Genomic DNA, 15176 nt, shown 5'->3' with positions numbered 1-15176 from the left:
AGGATCTGCAAAGGTGCCCTGCCCTAAAAAGGAAGCGCCAGAAGTGCAGGCCCCTGTCTGTGTCCTCACTGTCCCGTCAGCTGTGAGGCTGAGAACACCTAAGCCTCTACGCTGCCTTGACTACACCACCAACACACAGGGACAGAGCCAGGAGCAGCCAGCCAGCCAGGACTGCAGAGTCAGCGTGCCCAGCCTCTCGGGCTACCATCTCTGAGTTTCTTGGTAGTGAAGTAGAAATTTGTTTATCATGTAAGCCTCATTTAGTGGGGCCTTCTGTTACTTGAAGAGGAAGCATCGTAACTGATTAAAGCAGAGAGACTATCAAAATGAAGTTTGGTTAGGGGACTTCCCAATGGGCCATCAGAAAGGTGAAGAGACCCTGGACCAAGGAGGTTCCTGTGAAAACAGGAAGGAAGGAGACAGAAGACCCAACATGGACCCGGTGCTGGGTATAAACGTTGTGGGAGAGAGGCTCTAAGGAGGAGTTCCATCAAACCTTGATATTAAATCAAATTTTGTCAGCTCACTAATCAATGAACTGTGTTCAGAATATGGCAATACATCTTAAAGTCCACTGAATGTATGATATCCTTCGCCTTTTATATGAAAATAAGGGGAGTCAGGCTATAAAGCCTCTATTTCAACAACAACAAAAAATCATGTCTCCAACACAGGGGAAATAACAGAATTAATTATAGAATTAATGGACAAGAAAACTTTTATGGATTTAAATTTCCCAAAGAAATTAAAAAGCAAAATGGTCATCATTTATTCAATCTCTGCACAGTTTTTAACAACTGATTCCAAAACTTGCAAAATTATGAAAGTTCCACAGATCTGAAGCTCCCACAGAGCCAACTCATTATAACCCATGTGTTGCTATGTCAAGACAAGCAAAGAATTCAAAGGTTGGTCTTACTTTTTGCCTTCCTAGAGGGTCTCCATCACAGGCGGGTCCCGTGCTCATCCAGGTAAAAGAGCAGCACAAGCCCTTTGGTAACACGTTTCAGTTTGATCATCTGCATCCCGCACTGCATTACACTCATGCATCTTTCAACTGCAAAAGAGATGAGAGCACATCCAGCTCTCATACAATGCACGCGCTGACTGGCGTTTAGAAGCTTTACTGTCTGATAAAACCTCTGACTCTAAGGACCAGAGACAAATTTAGTAAAGGTAACCTGGGAAGAGAGTTGCTAAGGCATTAAGTCATCAGACAAAGCCAGTAAACAAATCACTGGTTGATATAAAATTCTACTTCCAGGTAATCAATGCATAACTGTTGCACCATCTTTTGTTCTAACTGGTAATATATTTTTTGGTATGAGAAAAATGATCATTTGATACTTTGATTTAAGTGCCTTAGGAGTGCATGAGAACACATTGGTAAACCTCTGTCACTCACGGGTATAGTCCGCTACACAGGCTGGCCCCGTGGTGGTCGTCTGGCCCCATGGTGCTACCTTGACTGGGCTCTGCCATAGCAGTCTCGGCGCCTTGCTTATCCTCCATTTTGGCGACCTCTGTGATAGGCCCCTCAACAGACACCAGCTCCCAGAGGAAGAGGACAAGACATTTTCCACCTCCTAGAACTGGAAGAGACTCAGAAAAGAAATCGATTCAGTAAATGCTGAGAGTCTCTTAGTTTTATTGTTAGGATATGGGATACAGTGTGAGTAAGATTTTGTTCACAGAAATGTATTGTTATCTAGGACATTAAACATGTAGCAACTGTAAGACACTGGGTTAATTATAATAAAAGAATTAAGTGCAACGGGAATATAGAGGAGAGACTGAGGAAGGCCTCACTGAGGAGACAGCATCTGGGCTAGGTGGTGAGAGGATTTCACTAAAACGAGGAAAGGACAGCCCAGGTATCAGGAAATGTACAAAAGGCAGAGAGCTTGGACATGTGCCATGGAGAGGCAGCCTCTGCTGTGTGAGGGGGTAGTGTGAAAGGGCGTGGAATTCGTATGTTCACTTCCAACAGATATTTATGTGATACCTGCTAAGTTGAAGGCACTGTTGTGGGAAGGAGGAGCAGAGGACAGTTCTTGCTCCTCCATCCTCTGCATTCTAGCTGGGGAGAGAGAATGAAGTGAGTACCTGGAATGTCATGATGATAAGTGCTTTGGAGAGCACCAAACAGGACGGAGAAGGGAGGGAGTGTGCTGGGTGGTCAGGGAAGGCGTATGAAGATGTTGTTTGAGCACAGCCTTAAAGCAAATGAGGAACCAAGCCACTGGGTGTTAGAGGGGTGGTGGAAAAGTGTCCTAAAGCAGAGGGAATAGTGGTACAAAGCCTCTGAGGCATGACTATGCTCAGCATGCTTGAGGACTAGTAAGGAAGTCAGTGTGGCTGGAGTAGGGAGGGAGCACTGAGTTTAGAGCAGTAGAAAATGGGATCAGAAGAGGCTGGCAGTGGGCAGGAGGGAGGTGGGTCATGCAGGCCCTTGTAAGTCATAGTTTGGATCATTGTGGAATTACAGGTCAGTTGGAGACACAGATTGATATCTGTTTATAAGAGTTGTAAACGCTATGCTCAGAGTGTGGGCATTACTGTATGCTAAATGAAGACTTTTAGGCAAGTGAGTAACCCAACCAAGTTTACATTTAGGAAAGATAACATCTTCCATATGGAGGAGCAGTTGAAATAGTAGTGATTAGATGTAGGGAGGTAGTAATCCAGACAGGAAAAAAACAAGTCCTTTCTTATGAGACACCAGCTAGTCACAGACCTACGCTTTGCAGGCGTAAATAAAAAACCACAGTTTTAAATTTTAATTTCTTTATAATGCTTTTAAATGATGGACTAAGAAATTCTGTGGCATACTTGGAGAAATCTTAGACTTGATTCTAGACTTTGTTCTGTTTGCCTGCTGGGTAGCTTAGACTTACATATTTCCAAGTCTTGCTTTTTCATCATAAAATAGGGGCAGAGCTGTTCATCTGGCTACTTGCCAGGGTGCAGGGGCCCGTGGCCTGCGGGGAGCAGGCAGTGAGAGGAGGAGCTGAAGCAACTTGGGGCCTTGAAGGGAGTGCTATGGGAGCTGTTTTTTTTAATAACCCCGCATCAGAAGTGAACCTCCCATTTGTGTCACTCAAAACCAAATTTCATTCTTCTTCTACCCTGTTTTGTTTTTTTTCCCACTTCCTTTTCCTGTACTTAAATCAATGACTGATGGGCACTCTCTAGGAAGACAGATGGGTTTATCTCAATATGGTTTAGCTGTTTGGACCTGACCAGGCCTTCTCCCGTCTATACCCTTGCGTCTAACTGGGGGCTCTTCACAGTTTCCCAGAGAGTGAATTTTGACTTGGTATTAGGTAATTCTTTATAGTATGTTCCTGAACACAAAATCACATTCGTCTTCAGAGTTTCTCCTTTTTAGGGTAGTGGTAGTGTTGTGTGACTAAGAAACGTCACTCTCCAGAAAGGCGCATCACTTGTTGGTAGTGTCTCGATATGACTTTAACTCTATTCCCTGTTTTACAGACAAACTTACTGGCGTCCACTGTACCCATGGTGTAAACAGGACTGGTTACCTCATCTGCAGGTGCGTTGCCAATCTCGAGAGGCAGACCCTGTTCCAGTTGTTTGGTTTACAATAGTAATGTAAGCTGGTTGCAGAAAATCAGCGTAGAAACTTATGAAGGAGAAAGGAGTCTTACCCCCACGCAGAGATACCACCGGCAATCGTGTAACCTGTTTTTTCACACTTTAAAAATGCAGACATAAGCATGTACATGTACTTTAATAGTATGATATTTATTTACTTACTTATTTTGAGAAGGGATTTTATTTTTTATTTTTATTTAAAAATTTTTAATTGAAGTATAGTTGACATACTAATTTCAGGTTAATGGTACAATATTTAGACATCCTGTTTTATAATTTAGTGTATGGCAGATGTCTTCCTATAAAAGTCTTTGGAGACCTCGTTCTTTTTTGAGGTTGCATTGCTCCTTCGCTTACTGATGAACATAAGAAAGTCATAAGTTGTTGATATTATAAAATATTGAAGTAATGAATATTCCTGTATGAACATCTTTGAATACATGTATACTATCTTCTCAGAGACAATTTCAGTCAGAATGGAATTTCTGAATCAGAGCAACCCTTGTGTTTTTGTGGATGTTGCTGCACTGTGCCAATTTATGTTCATTCAGAAAATTTGTATTAGGCATCTTCTTTGTGTAAGCACTGTGCTGGGTGCTGGCAAAAAGACTTGTGAGACTTTGTGGGCACAGAGACTTGACCAGCCTTCTCTGAATCCTACCAGTCTAGAGAGGGAATAGATACTTGAGAATCACATAGTTGCCTGTAGAATTACAACCCGAACGAACAAGTGTGGACAGGTGAACCTCCATGTGAAAACTTATATCTATGTGTGGAAACATATCTATCTGTATCTATCTACTTGTGGAAACATATCTATCTGTCTATGTGTGGAAACTTAAATCTATCTACGTGTGTAAACTTATATCTATCTATGTCTATCTACATGTTGAAACATATCTATCTACGTGTGGAAACTTTTATCTATCTATATCTATCTGTCTACATGTGGAAACTTATATCTATCTATCTGCATCTGGTAACCAAAGTGGCACCAACAATCCTATCTCATCTCTTACATTATTATATAGCCATAGGAGTCAGCAATTTCCATTTCCTTCTCCCTTTCAATGAAAAACTGTATTTTCCCCAAGGAGGTGTATTTGGCAGCATTCTCACGCTCTTGTTGAGCCTGCCTCTTCATAGCTTCCCGCTCTGGCCTCTGCTCTTCTGTGATGGGCTCTGACACTTCTGGCCCAAGAATTTCAGATATCCTCCATGGACGTGGTATGAAGTAGTAGACTTCTTGGTTTACATACGGGCTTTTAGGCTTGGGTAGAGGCTTGTTCTGGGGCACAGCAGTGGGAATGGGCTCCTGCTGGAGAGAAGTGCAAGGTAATGTTCTGTAGGGTACAGGTCTAGAAGCAGCGGACTGGCTGACACTAGGCTGGGTAGACTTGGTCAGGTCTGCTTGGGTTGAGTTGGTCAAGACTGGACCCAGAGATGAGCAGGCAGGATATGTTAAAAATGCAGGAACTTGCTGGGATGAATCGACTGCAGTAGACTGAGCTGCATTTGTAGAGCCAGGCTGGGTAGAGGACACCAAAGCTGGCTGGTCTGAGGCCGGAGACCGTCGCCTACGAGGAACTCGGCAAACTGGAGACCTTTCCTCCGTCAGAAAAGGCAAAGGCACAAATTTGAGCTTCCCAGGTGGTGGCAGTGCAGTCTGAGATGGAGATGGACACTCTTTTTTGACACTGCCATCTGCTTTCTGGGCTTTGACATTCGTTTTCTGAAGTCTTTTCCCCTCACGTAGAGTATTCAGCCGTGGTTTGGTGGCCAGGGGTGCCTGGGGGTCTTTGGGGTTCCTTGAATTTCCCAAGTCCTGGGAAGAAGAGAATCGAGGTTTCTTATCAATCTTCTTCCCCAGTGCATGAAAAACCTGCACAGACTCCAGCATGTGCATGCCTAGCCTGCTTAGAGGTGTTTCAAAGTTCTCTTGGCTGAGCTCAGGTTCATCTTTCTTCCGCTTCATCCTGGGAATGGTTGGCTTTTTTTGTGCTTTGACTTTGTTTCCAGACTGCTCACCCTCTTCAGCTTTCTTGGAGTTCCTTTTTCTGGTTCTTGTGGTCTTCTCCTGTGCACAGCTCCTAGGTTTTCTGGTCCTCCTTGGTGCAGTTATTGGAGATTTGCGTCTAGAACGCTTGGACTTGTTCACAGGAGCCTCATCACCATCTGCAACATTGCAGATACTCACGTCTCCCTCCAGTGCCTTGTGAGCACCACTGAGAGGCTCAGAGGCTTCATGACTGTTCTTCCTTGCTTGACCAAAGGACCTCTTTTTTGCACATGACCTTTTCTGCACCTGGTTTAATTCGGTGGCTCTGGTATCTTGGGTTTTGATCACATTGGGACCTTTGGACTGAATAAGGTTTTTCAAGGAACTGAAGAGCTGAGGAAGGTGACCGTCTCCCGCCTGGTCAGCAACGTTTGCAAAACCGCTGCTCGATTCATTCTCATTTCCAAGTGTGGTTTGGTCCTCAAGGCTCAGGCTGTTCTTCCCCAGATCAGTGCTTTCAGAATGAGGCTGCTTCTCTCGGTTGAGGGGATCAGTGCAGGCCTGGAGATGGTGAGTATCAGGGATGTGTATAGGCAGTAGTACATCATCTTGGTTTTCTACTGGGATCTGGGAGGCATCCAGAGGCTTCAAAAGCTTGTTTTTACTATCCTCCAAATTGTTATTCTGTGTTTGTTCCTGATTTTTAGCTGGAGGAAGTGCCAAGGGATTACCAGAACTGTGCACCGAAGCTCTCACTGAAATGCCCCCAACCTCAGGTGGTGGGATATTCTCAAGTGTCTGGCTGTGTGGATGTTGTGGCAGACAAAATACCTGGTTTGGAGCCTGCAAAGCCCGCGAAGTCTCCATCACTACAAAGGAACAAGGAAGAAGTCAGTCTTTGGTAAGTGAGATGCTTCTAGATGCAACACAGAAACCATGCACTGCTCAACATGGACAAGACTTTTCTACTAGTTCTTAAGAGACATGGGCAGCACCCTGTGCTAGGAAATAGAGGAGGCAGCTGTTCTAGTTCTTACTGCTGATTATTTGATGTCACTTTTCTTGGTTTCCTTTGTACTCCATAGGACTTTTAGAAGTCAAATAAAAGGTAAAAGTGATTTTTAAAATATGAAATGTTTTACATGGCCTAGCGGTCTTATATGTTGTCTTCAATAATCCTATCTTCTTTCCTGAGAAGTTAAGAACACCTCACCCCATAGACTAAGAGAGAGAATGGAGTTCTTCCTCATGAAATATATAAGCAAGGACAGATTCATAGCCTGCTTGTTTTGGACAAGATCCCAGAACAAAAGGTCTTAAATCCTGGTGTCAATTAAGAAAGTGAGGGAAAGTTAAACTGGTACCAGCACAGTAAGTGAGATGCCTTCCAAAAGTCAGGACTAGATCAGGAAACGGGAGTTCCTTGCAGTGTGGGAGTGTGCAGGGGGAGTGATGACCTAGGGCCGTGGAGAGGATGGTATCCCTTGGCACGCTCTGTGTGCATGTGGCATAGGTGGCCGTTACAGTGTCCTGCCTTCCCACCTCCATTAGGTCTGAAAATGAAGAGCACTGAGAGAGAGTGGTGGTTATTGAAGTCTCAGGACTTGAACTCTACCTATTTGACCTTTCTTTTGAATGCTGACCTTATTCCCCTCCATACTTGCTGTTTGCACTCACCTTGAAAAGGTGTTTCTGTGATGGTTTGAGCAGACACATAGTAGTAGATTCCAGATGTGGGGACTGGTGGTTGGGTACCTGCGGGCTGAATCTCCTGCAGTACTGTCATTTCTGGTCGAGGGGCAGAGGCCCTACTTCCTGTATTTGTCACAGAGCCATAGGATTGCCAGCAAGGGACAAGTTCTCCAGATCGCAGAGTCCCCATTGTGCCTTGATTGTAATAATATATCTGGCTCCCTTGCTGGTAAAGATGTGACAGACTATGTCCCTGATTTAGCATCTGGGTTGGTATTCCCTGAACAAGCCTGCCAGGAAGTGATGGATACACAGGGACCATGTAATTGGCATACGAAGTCTGAGCACACTGAGTTGCCATACACATGGCTCTGTTCTGGTTAGTGACAGTCATAGTGAAGTCCCCAACTGAAGTGGAGATCTGACGCTGGCTGGTAACTGCAGACCACATAGTTGTGCTGGAATGTTGGTAAAGGTTGGCAGTACCCATGAGTGGCTGGAAAGAGGTGCCAGAGGCTGATGGTGGCAGCCAAGTCGAACCGGCAGTGGGAGCAGAGACTCTGGAGAAATCGCAGCCTCTTCCTGTTAAGGAAGAAGCTGCATGGCTCACCACAGGAACAGGGAACTGCAGAGAATGTGAAGTTCCAAGTAAAGATGGAGTTTGGAAATTTTCTGTAGGGAAAAAAAAAATCAGTGAGGTTGAAAATTCTCTGTCAGAGTAGCAGCATTACCTTAAAGTTGCTGCTATCAGGAAGACTGTAACACCAACTCACTAGACCTGGCAAGAATCAGTCCCTTTCTGATGGTTCTCAGTGCTGGAGCAGTTTGGTGTCCTTCAGTACTCACTGCCCATGCTCCCAGCTTGGGCAGATGTGCAGAAGACCCAGGAGAGGGGTTCCTCATCGTTCTCTAGGGTAGAAGCAACCTTCTCCCTGCCCTTCTTCCCTGTGAGCCTGCATTAGTATCTTCTCCTGTGCTATTTCCTAGAACTGAAGCATTTTAGAACTCAGAGGTCCCTCAAAAACTTGTAATACTCTTGTTTTACAAGTGAGGAAACTGAGGCTTAGAGAGGTCAGATGGGCTTGTTTGAGTTCTTCCATTATGTTAGTGTCGTTACCAGGTTACAGGACCCTAAGTATCCTGACTTCCTTGCCAGGACTCTTCTCTGAGTATTATACTGCCCATAACCAGGAGAAATAGAACTTTTCATATGGGGCCCCCTCTCTTCTTTTTGGTCCATTGGAAAATAGCACTGCTGCTCCCATTGTAATCCTCTGTCTCATTTTGCTTGTGCAGTTCACATGCTCTTACCCAGAGTTCACGTATAGCTTAGTCCAGCTGGTAAATTTAAGGGGTCATTCTTACCCTCTTCAAGCCAGGTTTCTGATCCTCCCTCAAAATGACCATCTGAGAGTGAGTTTCTCAAAAAGTGCTTTTTGAGAGAAAAAAGTTATTTCAACTCTGTGAGCTTTAGGTTATTCATCTATAAAGTGGTTATATAGTAACAATAATGACAGTAATAATTCATACATGGATAAAAGTGATATTACATATGATTTATACAGAGGAAAATATAAGTTCTGGAAAGATAATGAGAAAAATTATGTAAAACATATCACAAAACTAAACAAGAAATATGCGAGATACTAATGGAAACTGGGGTATGTATGTATGGAGCAAGCATTAAGCATAAGTTGACTATTAAATGGAGTTCTGTATCATATGTGCAAAACTATGAAAGTGAATATTGCCTACTGTATGTTGGTGAGTACTAGTTACCAAAAAACAGCCCACAGTAGAAGGTGATTTTGAATGAATTCCTAGACAGTACATTGAGACAGAGAAGATAATATCAGTAAAAAGTTGCATAAACAGCAGCAAAATGCAATAAATGTGCACGTACAGGTAGCTACAATTTTTGTAGAAAAATATTTCAGTAAAAACTGAGACAAAGCAGAGAGCAAGATACTAAGTATAGAGGAATTCCATTAATGTGCTCTTTCATAGCTGTCTGAATATTAGCCAGCAAGTAAGATATATCAAGCCTAGTAGAAATATATATATTTTTCCATTAATATAATCACATAAGAGAAGAGAAAAGAACACTTAACAAGTATCATGAAGGTTTTAATATTTATCTTAAAACCTACATCATAATCTTCAACGTCCAGGAAAATGTCCCCAAAGTCCAGAAAAACCATCATGGCTAGAATTAAATTTAATTTTTTTTAATTTAGGAAAACCCAAGGGACTCCACAAAATTTTATTAGATAAATGTGGAATTAAAGTTGTGGGGCTTGATTTTTCCTTCTTAGAATAACTAATATCTAAAAGCAGATAATGGGTGTTTATTAGTGTGCTCTCTGTATTAGGAAGAAAATAACTAAAGATAAAAAGCAGTCTTGACTTGGAACTTACTTATCACAAAAGCAGTTAGTCCTGATTCTAGTGATGGGATAACATTTTTTTAAAAGACTTAATTTTATTCTTAATAGGCAGAACATCTACATAGTTTAAAATTCAGAATGACATAAAATAGTGAAAATTCTGTTCCCTTCACTCTCCTAGATAACCATTTTAGTTTCTTGTTTATAGGAAGCGTGATTTCTAAAACATACTTCTAAAATGTTTACATTCAAAACTGTAAGGTGTCATCTGTGGTTCACAGAGGCAACAGGAAAAAACGAACAAGCTCCTTGTTTCTGATGTGTGATACCCTATCTGGCCTTACTGTCCTTCTTAGTCTACTCATGGAAGCACTTGGTTAAATCACCTATGTTCTGCCCTGCTCTGAGCAGATTTCATTCTGGGCTTCTGCTTTAATTTAAAATCTTTGATTCCTTCAACATTCCACTCAAACGGCTCCTTTTTGATGAGAGCTGCTCCATGCTTGCCTTCATTCTTGTATTTTCTCTACCCTCTTGGTTCCTGTTGGCCTGTGCTGATGAAAACAATCTTCAACTTCCTTCCTTTTGAATAGCCCAGTACTCTCTGTCCTCTCTCCTTACTTTCTCTTTTCACCTAGTTTAGATAGAACACTCCAAAATGTGTGGATAGTGCTTTTTGAACATCATTAAATTAAAAATAGTTGATTTGAAACATTAGTGGAGGGAGACCACTACAGATGATACATCTCACCATATACTGCCAGTTTCCTACATCACCTTGTTTTCTCTGTTTCTGTTGAAGCACTTTCAAGATACCTCTGATTTCATTTTCTACATTGGTGCCCTTTAAAACTCAATATTGGAAAAGAAAGGGACCAGAGAGAAGTAATCTGCCATCCTAATGTAACAGATGAGCAAAAAACAGATTTTCTTGGAGAGTCAGTGACTTGTCCAAAGTCACACAGCTAGTAAATGTCAAAGTCAAAACTGAAATTAGGTCTCCAGATTTCCAGTTTGACACTTTCCCCCATTATTTCACGCTATTTTAAGTCTGTACTACATTTAGGGGCAAAAAATATCTAATGAAAATCCTTAAAAAGTTTCTTTCCTTACCAGACATGGTCAGAGAAGAAGAGGGAACAACAACTGTAGGTATAAGAGATGAGGATAATATAGTAGATGATATCTCAGGGGCTGAAGCCAAAGAGCACGTGTGTCCAGGATGAAGATCACTGGTCACTGGTCACTTGAGATGATCCAGGTTTGTTTATAAGCAGCTCCATGGAAACCCCAAGATTCCAGCAGGTGTGATAGGTTGGTGGGAGAATGATGTCAGAAAGCAGGCAGTTTAACAGTGTGAGGTAGCCAATATGGAGGTCAGATTCCCAACTAGAAGGCAGGATTTGATGGACGGAGTAGTAGCAGAGCTAAAACAACATCTAAATGGCTCAGTCTGTGAAGGTGAAATCCCAGAAGACAGGTGTGATAGCCTCATTTCCCCCCCAGGATCTTATGTTAGAGAAATCATCTCAACATTTCTTATACATGTTCATTACTCTAAAAAACTAATTATTTATAATATATTTTATAACATATATGACACATTTTACATTATATGTACTGTTCACTAATATCCTTAGGAAGGAGCAACATTTAGGTTGAACAGTTACACTTGTTCTGAAATCATATCAGTTGATCTGTTTAATGCACTCGCCCTTTTTTCGGAGCACAGGAAGGGATTAAGGAGCTCTTTCTGTAACTTGGTTCAAGAATTGGATGAATTTGTTGAGTGCACCTTGTGAGGAAAGATGTGGTCCAAGGAGCTTTCCTTTTAGTTTCTTCTCCTTGAATCTGATCTTCCTTGGGCTGCGCTGGGGTAAGCCAGGTTGCACTTGTACCTCTATTCTGCTTTCCTTTTTTTCTTCATTATAAGGCATTGTTTCTGGGACAAGCCTTGATCCGGCATTCTCACGCTCATGGTTGTTTCTGTCAGCTTCCAGCAGCAGGGGTGCTGTTTTTAAGTGCCTGATCCTTCCCAAATTGAGCTCTGCCCATTAGATGCAAACACCAGAGAGCTAGAAGACATCACTGATTGCAAACGTTTCCTCTTCCAGTCTTTGGTTGCAGTTCTTTTGACCATAATTTATCTCTGGCTTGTTAGGCTGCACAGGTATCCTGCCATCCCACTCTTTTATACACGAGAGGCACTGCTGATATTTTCCCTTTTCCTTCTCACATAGTGTACCCAGTGTGGCAGTTAGAGTAGCCTCCTCCCCACTTGCAAACGGGTAGAGTCTTGGAACCCTAGGATTCCCTGCCTGCCATGCTTGGGCGCAATGCAGACGAGCTGAGGAGGAGAATAGTTAGAGAAAGAGACCATTCCTGGAGAACAGGGAACAGGCAAGGTGAACAGATACAGGAAGAGAGAGACTCGTGTGGATCTTTCAGTTTCTATGAGAATCAAGTTGACACATTTTTAGCCTCATATTAACAGAACAGACAGTTCAAAATATATGTAATATATTTTAGGTAGCTAGATAGTGCAGCAATTGCTATGAATTCTGTACCCTGAAGAGAATAATCGTAAATATATTTTCCCACCTTGTTTGATGTCAGAGTACCTCATTTCCTCACTCACTGGTATGTTTGTACACTATAGATGGTTTCTGAAAAGCTCTGGTTTTGTCTACATGGTTTCTCCTTCTCCCATTTTCAAGGAATCCACCATTGTATGACATATTGCGTGTTTTCCTGTTGATGATTGTTTACTTTGAAGCATCATGAGCTAACCTGACTTGATGGATTTAGTGGCGAGATTTAAAAAGGAGTCTGTGAAAAGGTCATTTTGGTGAGTCACACTGTGCATGCACACATAAGGACAGATGCCTGCCCTCAGTGGCTGGATTGCTTCTGTTTTTGCTCCCTGTTTAGTGGAACTCACTAAGGGCTCTGTAACTGTGATAAAGTGAATTAGGGCTGAGTACCTAGTGATCTATGTGGTGGAAGCTGGTTTGGGGGAGGACATCTATGCATCTGTTCCTTGGTGGTACGCCTTTAGAGGTGCCTAGATTGATCTATCTAGGGACTTTCCCCGTGTGATGAGCAGGAGGTATGTGATATGAGATGCCAAAAACCCACATGGAGATACAGCATAGATGGTTCTTCTTTTTCATGTATAGGTCACATATTCGTTTGTGGACACATATTTCACTTATTGGCTTACTTTTCCTATTAGGAGATAGGAGTCTCTTCAGTGATGGGGGCTGATGCTTTTCTGAGAAGAGATTGTGAAGGGTATTGAAGGGTAGAGAGAGAACTTAAGCTTAGACATTTTTCCCAAGATTTTCTCCCTAAGCTTCATATCTCTGAAGCCTCCTTCCATGATATTAGTATGTAACGTGAGGCTAATGACATATGGTAAATACCTGCAAGCCACACCAGTCTCCCTTTTCTCCACTTCCATGGGAATCAAGGGCATTGAAAGGTAAGGCAGTTTAGTTAGGTGGTGTAAGATTGGGGTATGTGTGGTAAGACAAATTCTGGTAATAGTACAATGTTTGCATATTGAAATTATTTTCAGTTCCAACATTCAATTCTATTTAGGCAAATCCTTAATTAGGCCTTTCCTGGTTCCCAGCCTTTGTAACTATTTTCTTTCTGTAGATCCAGCCTTTTGTTGTTAGCTGCAGGCTCAACATGTCTTAAGCTCTATAAGAATCTTAAATGTAGGAGGAAGAACCTATAGAGCTTTGGTCTAACACTCTGGAACTTAGCATTTAAGCCCTACCCTGACCTAAAGACTTATTTTTATATTTAGATATTGTCTTGTCCCCAGACCCACCTCCTGTATTTTGTACTCTTCGGGATAACTGGGACTGTCTTGGTTTGACATAACAAGTCCATCCACCCCTGAGGCTCTTCCCTACTGTCTCCATTGCCACTTTTTGATTTGATTAAAGACTGAAATCCCTTAAACCCCCCGGGGTTTGGTACCTGGGGGCCCTACCAGGTAGCAGTAGATTTTGTTAGTGTCAATTGTTTGGTGGTTCAGTGCTCCAAATATCCCTCATTCCTATATTTTCCATTCCACTACATACCTATCAAGGCATTTTTATACCTCATGTTGAATGCAGTCCCATCCAAAGACCCAATCTTTCTTAGTTCGCATACTTTCTGGAAGCCCTGTTATGCCTCAGTCTGGATTTTCTTGTGTCAGCTATAACTGAGTTTGTTTCCACTTCAAGCTTTATCTTTTAGCAAACTGGAAGTACAGGGTCAGTACAGGTTTTCTAGTTTCTGATAGATTTACGTTACAGTTTGTATATTGTCATGTCTGTAGATATTTGTACCATTTTTACTTTTTGGTCTCTACATGCCTATTCGTGATTTTTTTCATGAATTCTAATATTTTATGATTTTATTCTGAAAAGGTACTTTTTCATGAATTCTGAAAGAATATTTAGCCCCAAATTTGAATTGCCTAATTGTAACTTTGCAAACTATGCTGTGCTAATAATTTATGTCTTTTCTTTCTCCAAATAGCAGTCTACCAATACCGACCCACTTTTGATTATTATAATTGAAATTGTAAATGCTTGTGTATTTCAACTTGGTCAGAATATGACTGCTCCACCAATGTTAAAGCTAGTGATCTTTTTACCCATTCATTCATTCAGTTAACCCTGGCTTTTCTGACACTGTTTTCCGAGCTCTAAATGGTTGCGAGGAATACTAACAGTGTATGAAAGGTACTTTCAGAAATTAGTAAAAAAATTCACTATTATAATTTTCTACAGTTTATCTGGGATTTAGTACTCTACTCTGCCTTCAGACGTACTGTAGGACACGCTGCCTTTGCTGTCCCGCTGTGGCAAAATTCAGAACTTTTCTAACAAGTACAAATCCCTATGCCTGATACTGTGTGCAAATTTCAGACTCAAGCTTCATTCTTACCTCTCTGTTATTTCTTGGTGTTTTCTAACATGTAAATACATACTTATCCATGTCTAGCATGATACCTGGCACCTGACAGGAACCCAAAAGAAGGTTCACTAAGAGTGGGAATGTAGGTTGATACAATATTTTTAGAGAGTAGTTAGGCAGTATCTTGCAAAATTTTAAGTTTGCATATCCTTCATTCCAGCAATTCTACTAGGAATTTAGATATAGTTGTATACATGTGTTAGGCAACAGTGAGCAACTAAAACCCCTAACTAGGCACTCCTCTCTCTGAGGTCGCCTGCACTTTTTCTCTAAGTAACTTTAAATAAAACTTTTACTCTGCTTCACTACTGTGTCTCTGCCCTTCAATTCTTTGTCGTGGCGGGACAAGAACCGAGGAAAGCACACAAGGCTCCCCGAACACATGTGTAAGGATGCTCACATTGCAGCCTGTCTTTAAGGGGGACAAAAAGTTGAAAACAACTGAAAGTTACAATATTGGACAGGTTATGTAAATTGTGGTACTTATAATCAGAGGA

At 41.9% G+C, this 15176-nt stretch overlaps 1 pseudogene; it reads left to right on the top strand.

The window, feature by feature from the left end:
• Positions 1-15176, top strand: part of LOC118935912 (RNA/RNP complex-1-interacting phosphatase-like) — an 80891-nt pseudogene that overhangs the window by 51669 nt on the left and 14046 nt on the right.

This window comes from Manis pentadactyla, chromosome 2 (assembly GCF_030020395.1).
Source record: "Manis pentadactyla isolate mManPen7 chromosome 2, mManPen7.hap1, whole genome shotgun sequence".
NCBI classification, from domain to species: domain Eukaryota; kingdom Metazoa; phylum Chordata; class Mammalia; order Pholidota; family Manidae; genus Manis; species Manis pentadactyla.
The sequence above is the reverse complement of the archived record's forward strand: the minus strand, read 5'-3'. Positions and strand labels throughout refer to the sequence as shown.